The sequence below is a fragment of the Polyodon spathula genome, chromosome 7 (assembly GCF_017654505.1).
Source record: "Polyodon spathula isolate WHYD16114869_AA chromosome 7, ASM1765450v1, whole genome shotgun sequence".
Classification (NCBI taxonomy): domain Eukaryota; kingdom Metazoa; phylum Chordata; class Actinopteri; order Acipenseriformes; family Polyodontidae; genus Polyodon; species Polyodon spathula.
Window position 1 is genome coordinate 15,787,217 of NC_054540.1, and position 15,044 is coordinate 15,802,260.

Here is a 15,044-nt window from a genome sequence, read left to right on the forward strand (position 1 = left end):
CAAGATCATACTAGCCTTATATGTAGGGCACTGGAAAATTAACAATGTCACGAATGTCACTTCAAGGTTGTTTTTAAAAAATCTGTTTTGTCTGCTTACTTTTTTTTCCAACAAAGTTTGTTTTATTTTCAAAGATTGTTTCAATAGCGACTCGAGTTCCAATGTTACAATGTACTCGTACATTCTCAGACAGTCCGGGATATATGAAGATTACTAGGCAGGTGATAATATGCAACACTTTCGGCTACGTTAATATATTTATTTAGTCACCATGTACTTGTGACTGGGGCCCTTAAAATAGCTTTAAAATATACAAAATAAACTGTAAATGTTCAATAAATGAATGTGCACAGAGTGCAAGTTGAAGTGCAGTCATAAATACAAGCAATCAAACATCATCTAATGTTTTGACAAACACCTTTTGAAATGTAAATAGTGAACTTCTTAGTGACTGAGTGTGTGCTTTGCTGACTTTTGATTAATATTACAAAATAAATTAGAGGGAGATCAAGTTGAACAAACAAATATATATTTGATTTGCTTAAACATAAATGTTCCATTAACAGTGACTTTCTCTGTTTTGACTGTCTCACAGGATGCTGTGATTTGGGACAAGACCCCTCCCTCCTCCTATGGGGCACATTTATTTTGTCCTTAATGTTTCATTGAAGTTAATGTTCTCACTGATTCAGCACCAAAAAGCCTTTCATAATTCCCCACCACTACTTCTGCTAATACATTTAGCTCCTGGTCTGTAAACTTTAGATTCCTCACTCTGTCCTCCTTGGTATCTGTCATTGTGACAAACTCAGAACCACACTTATATTTTCTTTCAAGCACCTTTACATATTTTAATGTCAACTGTACAGTGTAGCACTGGTTCCCTACTCTCAGTGCACATCTAATGTATTTCTTCTTTATTTTTTGTAGAAAATGGTTTGCTGAGACTGGGTCCCACATGTTGAAGGTTATGACAGGTTTTTTTTTTTCTTTGGGTATTTTTTTCACATCTATAACATGCCTGCCTGCTTTAAAGTTGGACATTTGGGAGAAACCCATTATCCTCACACAGTCATTAAAAAATAAATAAATAAATAAAAAAACTGGCTTCGACCACCCTCAGGCTGATTAAACAAAACCTACAGTAGTGAGGTAGACTGATGTTGTTTTTTAATTTTGAAAGTTGCACTGAACCTGAGAGACAATGCATCTAGAACTCCACCTCACAACTGGCCATTTCAGTGTTCTTGGAACATGCATGCGTTCAGCCTACCTTGCTTAATTTCATCCATTTTATCTGATATACTCTATGTATATGCAGCTATGGCCAAAGGTTTTGCATCCCCTAGAATTTTAGGATTGAGACCATTTAATAATAATAATAATAATAATAATAATAATAATAATAATAATAATAATAATCTTTTATTAAGATCATGTAATCAGGTAAACTACAAAATGATATTGCAAAAGTCTACTGGAAGCCATGATACTTATACAGTATTTCATGTTAGATTTCGAAATGTTACTTTTTTCCATTTTTGTGAGTTCATTAAGTACTGTATGTGGAAAACTGCAAAGCGGTATGTAATGTCAATTTGTTAACTTTTGGCCATAGCTGTAGCTGGTGATCTTGGTTGTGACTTCCAGGGCACATCACAATGACACTGCAAGAGCCCTGTGAGGGACATTTTGTCAGTTTTTTATGCAGATTTTCAAAAAGAGACCCTGGCCTCACCTGAGAAATAATTTGAATAGGATTCACATTTACATAAACCCCCACCAGGCAAGTGAATGATGTTGCTGACGCCAAGGACATGTCTGATTGACAGCACGATCACTGAAGGACTTCGTTTTGTCTGTTATTTTAGCAGGTGTTAATAATGCATGCATACACAGACACTTCTTCTCTGTCTAATATCTCTGAGCCCCCTGTCTTTAGTTTCACCACTTTTCTAACTTCTGTAGGTTATACTGCTTTCCAGGCCATGTACAATTGTAATGGTTCATATTGTTATTTATAAATTACCAGGAAACGAAGAGATTTCAATATGCCTGCAGACAAAAAGCCTTAATCTTAACTGTATGCTACTTTGAATTTGTAGGGTCAATGCTAAACCCAGTCTTCTGTTTTATGTTGTCTTTGCCTTGAGAATTAAAGGCACATAAATGAGGAAAAAGAAGCAGCAACAGTGAAAGGAATACTTTCCACTACTCTCTCCTTCTGTAATGAACCATTTGTATGTGGAATCAATGAAAATTTACCACATCACAAAAAACATAAACAGACAATTAAGCCCTTCTTGTGTTTTAATTAAAGTAGACTTTAGTTTGAAGAAAACAAGCAGTGTTCCAAGAATACATCTTGCTACAGCCAATGTACTCATGGATAAGAGTATTGACTCCCCCACCTCCCCATAGCATTGATTTTAGTTTCTCTTTTCACCTCTACTCAAGCTAACAACTACTGTTATAGGTCTATAAAGTAAAATACGAGCATAAAGTGAGCAGCCTGACCTTGCAGGGTTTTGGTGCTGTGTTGGGAATTGGAGGTGATTAAAGAGCAGGGCAGCTGTTGTGTTGAGTACAGTGCTTTGAGCTACACATTCCTCTGTGAAGAGTTTGACTATTTGCCACGCAGTCACTAAAACAAAAAAGAATTTGCATCCCTAAAGACTTTCCAGTCTTTTTGTTGTTGTAGCTTTAAGGGATGATTTGGCCTCATTGATGTTATTTAAATGTTCCTTCTGTTAGACATAATTGCTGTAGCTGACGTATACAAAAAAAAGAAAAAACTTCTTATTGGAAAGCTACAATTCATTGAACACTAATATCAAAACATTGCGTAATATACTGTGTAACATGAACGATTACAATAAAATGTACTATACATATATATTTGATGTCTATTTCTGTTCATGTTGAAAGATGCATTAAGATACGCCATCATTAACAGAGCAGCCTGTCTAGCGCACACTTTTAAAAAATATTCATATGTATCATCTATAACAAATGAAGATGTGATTAATAACTACTGTACATGGAATACACTGCTACCATGTTATAATGTAGTTGTCGGGGTCCATAATTAGGAGACTGCGCTATTTTTGTTTCGCCTTATAATGAATATTGGCATTTTTGTTCCCCAAATGATTTAAATGCCCACAAGCCAAATTAATATTGTCGCATACAGTGTGAAATGAAGGAAGGAGACACACACAGTTTGCCGGTACTCGAATCCGTAGTTTATTGGGACGATTATACCCGGACCCTGTTGGCCTGGGCCACACCAAGAACAACAAACAGTCTTACACTCACAGCAGCACATTCACACAGCAACTTATCTCAGTCGGCTCTGCCCACACTGATGTGGGCACCCCCCTATATGCTTTCACATCCCTGCCTCCCCGGACGTCACCCACCAATCGCGGCTGAGGCAAGCTTACCGCTTCCCTGCTAACAAACAAACAAACAACAGGATACGTAGACCAGTCCTGCAACAGTATAAATCCTGGATCGTTACAATACATACAGTATAATAGAAACTGCTATTCCCCCAGTTTAAAGTTTGCTTAAATTTTATATTTGTTATAATAAATATTGTAAACACACTTATATTATTTCAGAAATTTTTTGTAACATTAATGGACATTTTGTTTTTACTTTTAGAAAAAAAAAAAAAAAACAGTGCAAGCACAGGAGCTTTATAAGTACTCAGTTTCCCAGTTTCAACTAAAATCTTTTTTTTTTTCTTTTTTTTTTGTTTAAGTCGTCGCTAATGGTTTTTACCCCGGTTTTCTCCCTAATTGGGAATGTCCAATTATTGTTTTTATCCTGGTTCACCGCTGCAAAGTCACAAGGTCATTCCAGTTGTATAAAATGAACTTTCACATTTTGCTGTGCCAGTGCCTCAGAGTTTCATGCATTTAAAAGAGGATTTTTTTTTGCCACTTATCTACACACCATACTCCATACTGTTAAGGGGAAAAAAAGTCTCCACCCCCCTGAGTTAATACTTGGTGGAAAGACCTTTGGCAGCAATTACAGCTGTGAGTCTGTTGGGATAGGTCTCTAACAACTTTGCACACCTAGATTTGGCAATATTTGACCATTCTTGTTTACAAAACTGTTCAAGCTCTGTCAAGTTCCTTGGAGTGCTGATGGACAGCAATCTTCAAGTCACGCCACAAATTCGACGGACTCTCACTGGGTCACTCAAGGTCATTTACCTTTTTGTTCCTTAGCCACTCCAGTGTAGCTTTGGCTGTGTGCTTTGGGTCATTGTCATGCTGAAAGGTGAACTTCCGTCCCAGTTTCAGCTTTTTTGCAAAGGGCAGCAGGTTTTCCTCAAGGACTTCTATGTACTTTGCTCTATTCATTTTCCCTTCTATCCTGACAAGTGCCCAGTCCCTGCCAATGAGAAACTCCCCTGTAACATGATGCTGTCTCCACCATGCTTCACAGTAGGGATGGCGTTCTTTGGGTGATGCACTGTGTTGGGTTTGCCCCAAACATAACGTTTGCATTTAGGCCAAAAAATTCAATTTTAGTTTAGTCATACCACAAAACTTTTTGCCACATGGCTACAGAATCTTCTGAGTGTTTTTTTCGCATACTTCAAACAGGATTCAAGGTGGACTTTCTTGAGTAATGGCTTCCTTCTTGCCACCCTACCATACAGGCAGATTTGTGGAGTGCTTGGGATATTGTTGTCACATGCACAGTTTGACCAGTCTTGGCCATAAAAGCCTCTAGCCTGTAGCTCTTGCAAAGTTGCCATTGGCCTCTTGGTGACTTCCACTTCTTAATAATCATCTTGATCGTGCTCCAAGGGATATTCAAGGCCTTTGATATAGTTTTATACCCATCCCTTGATCTGTGCCTTTCAACAACTTTGTCCAAGAGTACTTTTGAAAGCGCCTAGGTGCTCATGGTGCTCATTTACTTTGAAATGCACTTCCGAGCAGAAGGAACCTACAAGAATGGCTGACTTTATCCTGAAATCATGTGAATCACTACAATTTATCACAGGTAGAGGCCACTTAACTTGGTGTGTGATTTTGAAGTTTTATTAGTTTTATTAATTTAGGATTGCTATTACAAGGGGGGTGGACACTTATCCAACCAAGCTATTTCAGTTTTTATTTTTAATAATTTCTAGAATATTTTTTTCACTTGGAAGTTGTGGGGTAGGATGTGTAAATAAATGAAAAAAAACAAAAAAACAATGTTAATGCATTTTAATTCCAGGCTATAAGGCAACAAAAGGTGAACATTTTGAAAGGGGGTGTAGACTTTCTATAGGCACTGTGTGTGTGTGTGTGTATATATATATATATATATATATATATATATATATATATATATATATATATATATATATATATATATATATATATATATGGTATGACTTCTTTTGACAAAACCTGTGATTTCATGACAAGAAGATTAAAAAAAACCTTGCACACTTCTCGTATTACAAAGTCTACATTCATAAATTTGTTTATTTTAAAGAGCTCAGATAGAGGCATTATTTCATATACCAGATAGACATTTTCTTAGATGGTAAAATACAGTTTTTTAAACAAAAAAAAAAAACATTCCTCTTAGTCTTCATTGAATAAGTTAAAGTATTTTGACACTATCTGAAATGTATTGTTAATGGAAACTATATTATGTTTCTGATAGGTGGATCCACCCCTCACATACACAATCAGAATGTTCCTATAAAGAGCCCTTTGCCCATGCCTGCTTGCCATTCACTTGCCTGGATGTGCCTTGTCCATGGTGCATCTTGTTGCACACTCATAAATCATCATATCACAGTTCAGCCAGCTCACGAGGTAGGGTAATGTCGCCCAGAGTGCCGCTTACCCTGCCACTGGCAATAGCTGTTATACTCATGCATCCACCTCAGCAGTTCAGCCAGCTTACGAGGGGGGGGGGGGGGGTAATGTCACCCAGAGTGCCAATTTGCCCTGTCGCTGGCAATAACTGAATAATCATCACATATTCATCACCACATGGAGAAGATGACCCAGAGTGCCACTGGTCCTGCCGCTGGCATGACTCTGATTAATAAATAACCATTACATCACAATCAACCAGTACACGGGGCAGTGGAATGTGGCCCAGAGTGCCACTTGTCTTGCTCGCTGTCAATATCTGTTATCAAGCAGTCAGCCAGCACATGGGCAGCTCTAGAGCTCAATGGACAAGGCCACGGGCCAAATAGTATATTACATTCTCTTGGTCCTTCTGTCAAACGCAATAACGATTCGGTCAAATCAATCTTTGGTGGATGTCTCCTTTCTTAATTATGTATTGCTAAGTTATTTCAGGTCTATTGTGCCTGATTGCTGCTATGGAAACCTTAACTTTGTAAACATGGCTGAAAGAAGGAGGCATCTATTCTAAACCAATAGGTATGAGTCTGTGTGCATAGTTGTGGGTTTAGAATGGATAAAAAACGTCAGTATATTTTAATGGTACCGGTAATTCATCTTTTCTGTGACAGTTTAGTCACAAGGTCATTGTCAAGTGTTATGGGATCTTTATAATCCAAAGCCTAATGCATTTCTAATTTTACATCTTGGCACTTGCATCAGAAAATGCCCCTCAGTCTATCCCTGCATGTTGATTGGACATTGGAAAATTACCAAGGTTATTCCTACAAAAGATATGAACCTGAAAGTTTTTATTTTAGCGCTGCGGCTACAACAGTGGTATCTGCTAAACCACCAAGCCCCATTCAATCAAAATTAGATTAGTACATTTGTGGTTCACTTGAAAAAGTATTGACCTCACTTGACAAAAGGCATTGGGCTTATGTTGCTCTAAATAATAAAAAAGGGCAAAAGATAAATATTAAAACCTGAGAACAGAGAGGAATTGGTTTAAGGTCAGTTTAAAATGGGGGTCATATTTACTTTATGTAGCAATAATTTCTCACTCAATTCCACCAAGAACAATTTAAGCACGCAGACACAGATGCATTTAATGCTTTATTGTAATTTTAATAGGGAAGCATTGTAATCTCTGCAGGAATTATTATACAGTAGTTCTAATGGTCCAACTTTTAGAAATGAGGGCCATTTTTCATGTCAGTCCGAGAAACCATGTACTGGTAAAAAAGAAACAAGTGTGTAATTAAATATTAAATGTTGAGACACACATGCATAGATCTATCATATACAAAATACCTCTAGGGAGGTAGGTGAGTAGACTCCAGTCTAAAACTGTTTAATATACTGTAGGCCTCAAATTGCTCTGCAAAAACTATAAAGCAATATGATCAGTCAAATTATGAAAATACGTTATCAAATACATTTTTTTTTAAATTAACTGTGGGGGTAATAATCAGATAATTAATACCATGTTATTCAAAACACAGTGCTTCTATTGCCAATGTGACATAATGGAGGTGTTTGATCTGTATTGAGATTTTCCTTGACAAAGATTACTTTGTAATAATGCTCATTTGCCTACTGCAGGAATTGTGGGCCCCTCCCAGCTGTGGTTTATTCTCATTTACACTTCCATTGGTTAGCATCATTCTTGGCTCTTGTAATTTCTCACAATTTATCCTTGAAGAAATTGATCATTTCATTTTCTATGATTTCAGTGTTCATAACCAGTGAGTAAAGTGGTGAAAAAAAAAAAAAAGCTGGCATGCAATATTAATCGGAGTACCAGCCTTTCAGATAGACAAAATGCTATAAAACCACATTTCATTCAATCTGCATAATTGCCTCTGTGCAGGACAAACTGTAAAGAACATGTCATAGTTATAGTTGGATGCTGTGTAAGAAAACGTGATTTGTCTTCAGCAGTCTATAAATCTTATACTCTGTTGGCCTTCCCATAAAAAAAAATAAATAAATAATATAAATTAATTCTGTATTAGGGGGCTTTATTGAGGAAAGTGCCTGCAATCACACTGCAGGCCTGAGGAGTTGTGATGGAACACTGGGACTACTTTTTTGACCTGCTCTTTTGTCTTCTGTGCTTCAAGGTATCACTTTCATTGTCATATGCTATATCTTAGTGTCACAGTAGGCACTGTTCTGTACATATCAATATTTTTTCCACACAATACTTTTTTTCTGTCAATATACAGGGTGATAAGTAACAAACAGAATATGATAAGGGTAGCTTGGAATTGTATATGTGGAGCATATGGCCATAAATGTCTCCACCAAAACATCATATGGTTGGAATGAATAAAAGGACCTGTTTATGTAGTAGATAACTTCTGTGAAAATGGAAGGTATACTGCAGCATTAGGACAACATCCCTTGGACTGAACTACCCCACTGATGATTCTTATTGACAGCGCTGTCACTCTTGTTAACTCTGCCTGCAAGCTGTAGCCTCGAGCTAGTCATAGTGCAGACTGCAGTCCATGTAATAAAACATCTTTAGACATTACAGGGATTATGCTTCATTTAGAACTATTCAGGCCAATGCATATAACATGCTGCTATCAATTACTATACCAATTCCAGTTGTCAGAAGGAACAGTAGCTCATTAAGCTCAACTCAAAACCTTCTATGCCAGTGTGAATAAAAATATACTAAATGGCTATAGAAAGATTTTTAAAAAATGTAATTAAAACAGAAAAAAACCTGATAAAGTTAACATCTGAATTATATAAAACTGTAAAAATGTTATGCGTTTATTTGGACTAGCATTTGATACAACATGTCCAAGTTTGTAATAACCAAAGACAAAAATGCACTTTTTGAGGAAGTGATACCCCCCCCCCCTCCAATGTGCATGCTAACATATAGTGACATCTCATTCCCAATGGGATATAGTCTCCAGACCTTTTTTGACTGAGGTCTCTGGGGATGTGATGGGATGTGTTTACAAATTGAAAAATCTGAGAATCTCATGAAACTGTCAAGCCACACTGCCTGAAAGGCTGCTGTATACACAGACTGTCCATCGCTCACTGTCATCTCTTTGTCACCATGATGTGCACTAAGAGTAGAAAAAACCCCACAACCCGCTGAGGCGTGAGCATGATGCACAATCAGACGTTCAATAGAATCTCATCTGCCCGGCTGGCTGGAAAGTAACGCAGTTATAAATGCGTAATGAAAAAAGACCATCCCGGCAAACTGTTTTCATCGTCTCAAAAATGTGTTTGAAACATATTCTACTGTAATTATAAATCCAAGTTGTTTACTTATATTTGTTTGTTGCATCCCTAAAATACATATAGTTGCAAAAAACGTTTGGCTCAGGGTAGCCGCTAGGGTCAAGGAAGGCTAAAATTTGGGAAATGGAAACAGGTTTGTGACAGAATGCACATAGAGACTATTTATTTATTTATGTATTTATTTATTTTAAACATAGTAAGCAGACACAAAGGAATTCTTTTTCTGATTTCTGGAATTGGTTTTAAGGCTTTTTTTTTTTTTTATCCACTCCTGCTTTCAGTTTTCTGATATGATGTATAAAATGTGAATTTTCAGACTTCTAAACGATTTTGGTAACCATTTCAATGTAAGTTAAGGTGTGATTGTGGCAGTGGGGTACTCTCCTACTTTCCTCAGGAAACTCAGTACTATTAACCTTTAACTAACAGAGTTTCTGTTTCCTCTCCAAGAAGTGATATGACCTGATATTATTGCAGTGCTACATTGCTGAAATGAGAGGCAGATTAACCATGGAATGCATACTGGTAGTGAAGTGGTGGATCATGACATTGCAAAAATGTGTTGGATTTTTAAAAAGGGGTTAGTGGAATATTTGCACACTGTGAGGCATGCACTCAAATTGAGGCAGCTACATTTGAAAATGTTCTGTGGCAGCTGTCATTATCTGAGCTTCCTAAAATGTAGTGCTGGTTGGATTAAAGCTGGAGTTAAACCCCTCAAATGGCTTTACTGCAGTGTATTTGATAGAGATACTATTTTGATCATGTCTTAGTGTGGTTCTATCCTCATTCTGGTGATATAGTGAAACAACTCTGACGTGTAACAGAATGTAAAACGGTTTGCAGCCAGAGACACCACAATTTGACCTTGGACACCTGATTCAGTAGGTCTACAGATTTTATCAACAGATGTACTGGGAAAGTGTCCCAAATTGCTGAACCCAAGAAGGGGTTTGGACATAATGTCAAACTTGATATTGAACTTTAAGCTTCTAAAATACTCATACATTTACTGAAATTTAGAGCAAATCGCTCTGTTGAAATTCTTAATAACAAGCAACCACCTTATTTTGTGAACAGACTCACTCTACCTAGTGCCTTCATGTTTACATTCAACTATATACAACAAATGAAGACATATGACACTGAACCAGAAAGTCTTAATGAATCAAATCTAGTTAATTAACAAAAATTGTAGAAGTGCCTTTCTATGCCAGAACACCAAGGTTAGGTTTTTTTGATTTTCTCCATTATCGTCATGAATACATTTGAAAAGGGGTAATGCGGTTCTGCTTCCTTCTAATTTTCCACATGAATGGGAATCCTCTAGCAGTGAAAGTTCAGGCCTGAGAGTGGTTCTGCCATGCTGCTACTAGACTGGATAATCTCATTGGAACCACTGGGCTGAGTAATAACACCTTTTCTAGTTCCCAGTTTCTGGATTGAAATGACTCCTGTGGAGCTGAAGTATTGTATTCAGATTATTTTGAATTAAGCAACATGGTTAAATGACTGTTACAGTTTAGAGAGGGGGCACATGTAATGTTTCTATGAACATGGTTCCTATCTCAATACTCAAGCAGGGAAATGGACTACAGTACATGGTTGCAAATTAGAGATCCGAATTAATGGCCCCTGTTATTGCTTCTGTGCTGCAATCTGGATTTGTTAGCAGCTAACCTGGTGGACATATGCAGCTTATTATAAAGAACAGTATTAGACTTTAACAAGCATTTATTGGACAGCATTGGATGCAGTTTGAAGGATACTACTGTATTTGTTTGAGCCTTTATTGCCCTTTGAACTGATATTTTTAAATTTTTTATATAGGTTCCAGTATGAAAATACAGAATTGAAAAAAACTGATTTGAGGAGCCCCATGAGTATCTTTGAAATAGTTTGCCTTGCATTATCCATCCCCATATAATTGTATCATTGTACTGCAAGTGAAAGCTGATCTTTGCAGTGGGTCCTTGTGGTTCAGGGATCTAACTACTAACTCCACAAAACAGGAACTTTGTCCAATTATCAATTTTCCTAGAACAAGACCCTGTAGATGAAAACTATTTGACCCTTATCAAGAGAATGATCTTCCCAGGCCAAGCTGTGGTACATTGAAAAAGCAAGGTGTTTAGAATAGCTTTCATTTCCCAACTCGGTTGACCTTTGTCCTGTAAGCATTAAATATGCATTAAACCTGTGTCTGGGAAATACTCCTAAAGCTATACTCTTCTGCAGGTTTAAAGTGAAAGCCCTTATACACTAGGTATCCGAAGCAGACTGAAATTGTGAACATACTTATTCAAGTTGTTTTATTTGCTCTGTCATCAATGCATTTTATCTGATTTGGAGATCTGTTTTTGTAGTTACAATTGCATATATTCATTCTCTTAAAACAAAAAAAAGCCACTTTGTTACTCAAGCAGATAGTAAGGAACTGTGAATAACCAGCAGTTTACTGCTCTATTTATGTTGTTTTTATTGTTGCAGTTGGGGAGTTGGCACATGTTCCAAAATGTCCCAAGAAACAATTCAGGTTGTCTCCATATCACATGACTTAGCCACAGAGCAGACTTGTGATGGATTCTGGCAACAATATGCTGTCCTGATGTGAAACCAATTAGAACTGTTAAAGGGGTTCAATACATCCAAGGGTGACGTCACAGGACCCCTTGCTGCCTTCAGGGTGAACAGGGAGCTGCGGTAACGTGGAACGACGGCGCAAGGAGGCTACCGCACTGTTGCGTGCGGTGTGAACACCCCTTTAGCTCCCTCTAAATACCTATTAAACTACTGTTTGTATCCTGGGGTCAATGACCATTTTGGAATGCCTCCCAATGCAAACACAACAGTTTGTATAAACAGTGCAAGTTTATGACAAGTACCATCTTACAGCACTTTTTACACAGTTTTCAATTCACTTTACATACAGACACATGGCATGGTTTCTTACAACATTAATGCAAATGAGTGCTGGACATCTGACACTCTGATCCCAAATAAAAAGCCAGTGAGCTCCACTAAATCATTAAAATTCTTGTGTACTGCTTAAACTACAATTCTATTAATTTAAAATTGTAATTTATGTAAATACTCGTCATTGTGTATTTACCATCAATTGAAAGTCAGAAGCCACTTTCAGCCAATCAAAACGGCAATTGTCTTAACATTCCAATACTTATTTTTTGTGTGCGTGTTGTCTCGTGCACAGTAGAATACTAACTGATTCTAAAGACATGGATAACAGCATTTCCTATGTGTAGTGTTGTTGTTTTGTAATTGGAACATATTTGTAGTACGTATTTACAGTTGCTCACAAGAAGACATATACCATGAGAGACTAGTTCAGCTGTACTTATAACATATAACAGATGTAAATTTAAAGATTATATGGTATTTGAAGTATGTGATATATATATATATATATATATATAATATATATTATATATATATATATATAATAATATATATATATATATATATATATATATATATATCTATATATATATATATATATATATATATATATAGTCATTATACAGCATGTCAGCACTAATGTAAGTGTTTAACACATTATCTGGTAATTAGAGGTGAGGTAAGTTAATTGAAATTTAAATGCAAACCCTATTTCTGAAGTGTAACCTGCTGAACGAGCCCACAATATGAAGTGGTGTAGTTCGTATAGGCCTTGGAGAGGCCTCTTGTATGTTTAAGACTCCGAATGGTAATACATCCTCATGCTGGGAGAAATACTTTAACACAAGTGATTCTGAAAACACAATTAGCTGGCGGTTAAGATATGCATCCCGCGTCACTGTGGGAGCTAAGTAACATAGCAAAGGGTAGTGCTTGGAATAGCATTTAGATTGTATTAAAATGGCAGTGGCTGGGGGATTTTGTGCCGTTGGGCACTTTTTCCAGTGTTGGATTTTATAACTTTCCAATTTGCTCAGGAAATGGCAATCTCAACTTCAGGGTTCTAACTTGATTAGAGGTTAGTCCCAGAGGGGCTGTTTAGTCATTTCAGTATTATTTTACAGGGGATACAATTTCTACATAGATGAAAGAAAGTGGTTGAAATGCTGCTATATCATTTAAAAAGGTTCCCATATTTTGAACAAGACAGTTTTTGTGGCTATAAAAGGCAATTCATAAAAGAAAGACTGAACTTCCAAATGATGCATTTGACTATTTCTTTAAATATTATTTTCAGGATAGGCACATCTAAAGTAAAACATCTATTTTTAACAAACTTACATATGAACCCTGTACAGCATATACAGATCTGTGTGTTGTGTTTACAACATATTTAAAGCCTAACAAATACATGAATTTCTATATAGGCGCTTAATATATAATAACTATTATAGATGCTCATGTTTAATAACGAAACTCTATATTATAAGTATGACTCCTTAATACAGTAGCAGAGCAATGTTCATCACTTGAGCCTGTGCAGTAGTGCCTACAGTACCTAATTAGTAACCATGGAGATTGCTACTGTTGGGTAAAATTACTCTATAAGAAGTATCACCAAACAGACTGTTGTGTATCTCTTTCTAACTGATATTTATTGAACAGATATTAGTAGTTTGTTCCACCTATGAGCACCTTAGTGTTTAATAAAACAAACCATTAAATAGAAATGCAAAATTTATCACGTATTGGCAAACTGAAGCTGCAACTAAACAAAGTATTGTTTTCTATTCCTAAATAATTTTCTGTAATAAAAGCGCTGACAGGTTTGAAAGTTGAAAAATCAAACATCAGCACGTCAAGGCCACATGTTACTTGGGTCTGCTGGGGACCTGACCTTGGTTCCATACCTGGACTCTCAGCTCCGGATCGGGAGAGAGCAATAATGGGTGCCGGGGCCTTGCAAGCGAGCATGTACTCGTTCACTTTTGTATAATTGTAGTGCAGGACAGATAACTGAATGCAAAAAGAGATTTTTTTTTGTCACATAAATATCTGAGGTGTGAGTGTTTTGGGAGCAATAGATACTGTATCGGAGAGAATTAATTTGGGTTGACATTGAATAAACAGAGGGTTAGCTCCCGATAAAGTCGTTTTGTATTACTCATTATAATAGTTAGCAGATATAGCTTCAATTATCTTTCTACAAAATGGGTATATTGACTTTAAAAAAGAAACAAGAGGGGAGGGTATGTAATGTGTGACAGCTGTATAATTTAACCTTTTCTCTGCTTGTGTCAGCAAAAATCCATGATGAACAATAAAGGAGGGGTGGAAGATAGTGAACCATGAACTCACATTCAATTAATTTTGAAAAGGAGGTCACCGGTACTTTTTTAGATATATTATTCACACAAAGATAAGAGCTGTCAAAAACACAGAAAATAATTAGATTTAATTGTGTCTTCTGACATATTAAATTTAGAAAAAAACTCTATAAAAGCTAAGGTAAAATTCTAGTCAAGTGTAACTCAACTTGATCTTACCAGACACCCCCTCTGCCTTTTCAGGCTAGCTTTTTAATTAATATGAAACTGTACTATAAATGCTTTTCCAAATTCACCAAATGAAGTGATTTTTGGCCGGATTCAATAGACACCTCTAGCTTTTCAGATAATAAAAAAGCTTACATCCTAATTTGTATAACTACGCTCTCAATATTTTCTTAATACAATGAGGTACATACTCCTGTCTTTCTTAAAGTACCTTCTGTTGATTATCATTCAAGGTTGGCAAATCCCGCTTTTAAGAGCCAACACCAAATCCTGCTTTGAAGTGCCAAAGACTAAGCCTTATCTTTTGAAGGTATAATGTCCTTCCATAATTATACTGTGTGTCTGATACAAACCTTTAATTTTTTCACTTGTAAACTCTACAGTTTCCCTGTAAATAAATACATAT

General features: G+C 36.5%; 1 protein-coding gene across 3 annotated transcripts in view; it reads left to right on the forward strand.

The window, feature by feature from the left end:
* The window catches only part of LOC121318240 (plexin-A4-like), a 239,976-nt gene that overhangs the window by 136,921 nt on the left and 88,011 nt on the right, over nucleotides 1–15,044 (forward strand). The window lies entirely within an intron of this gene.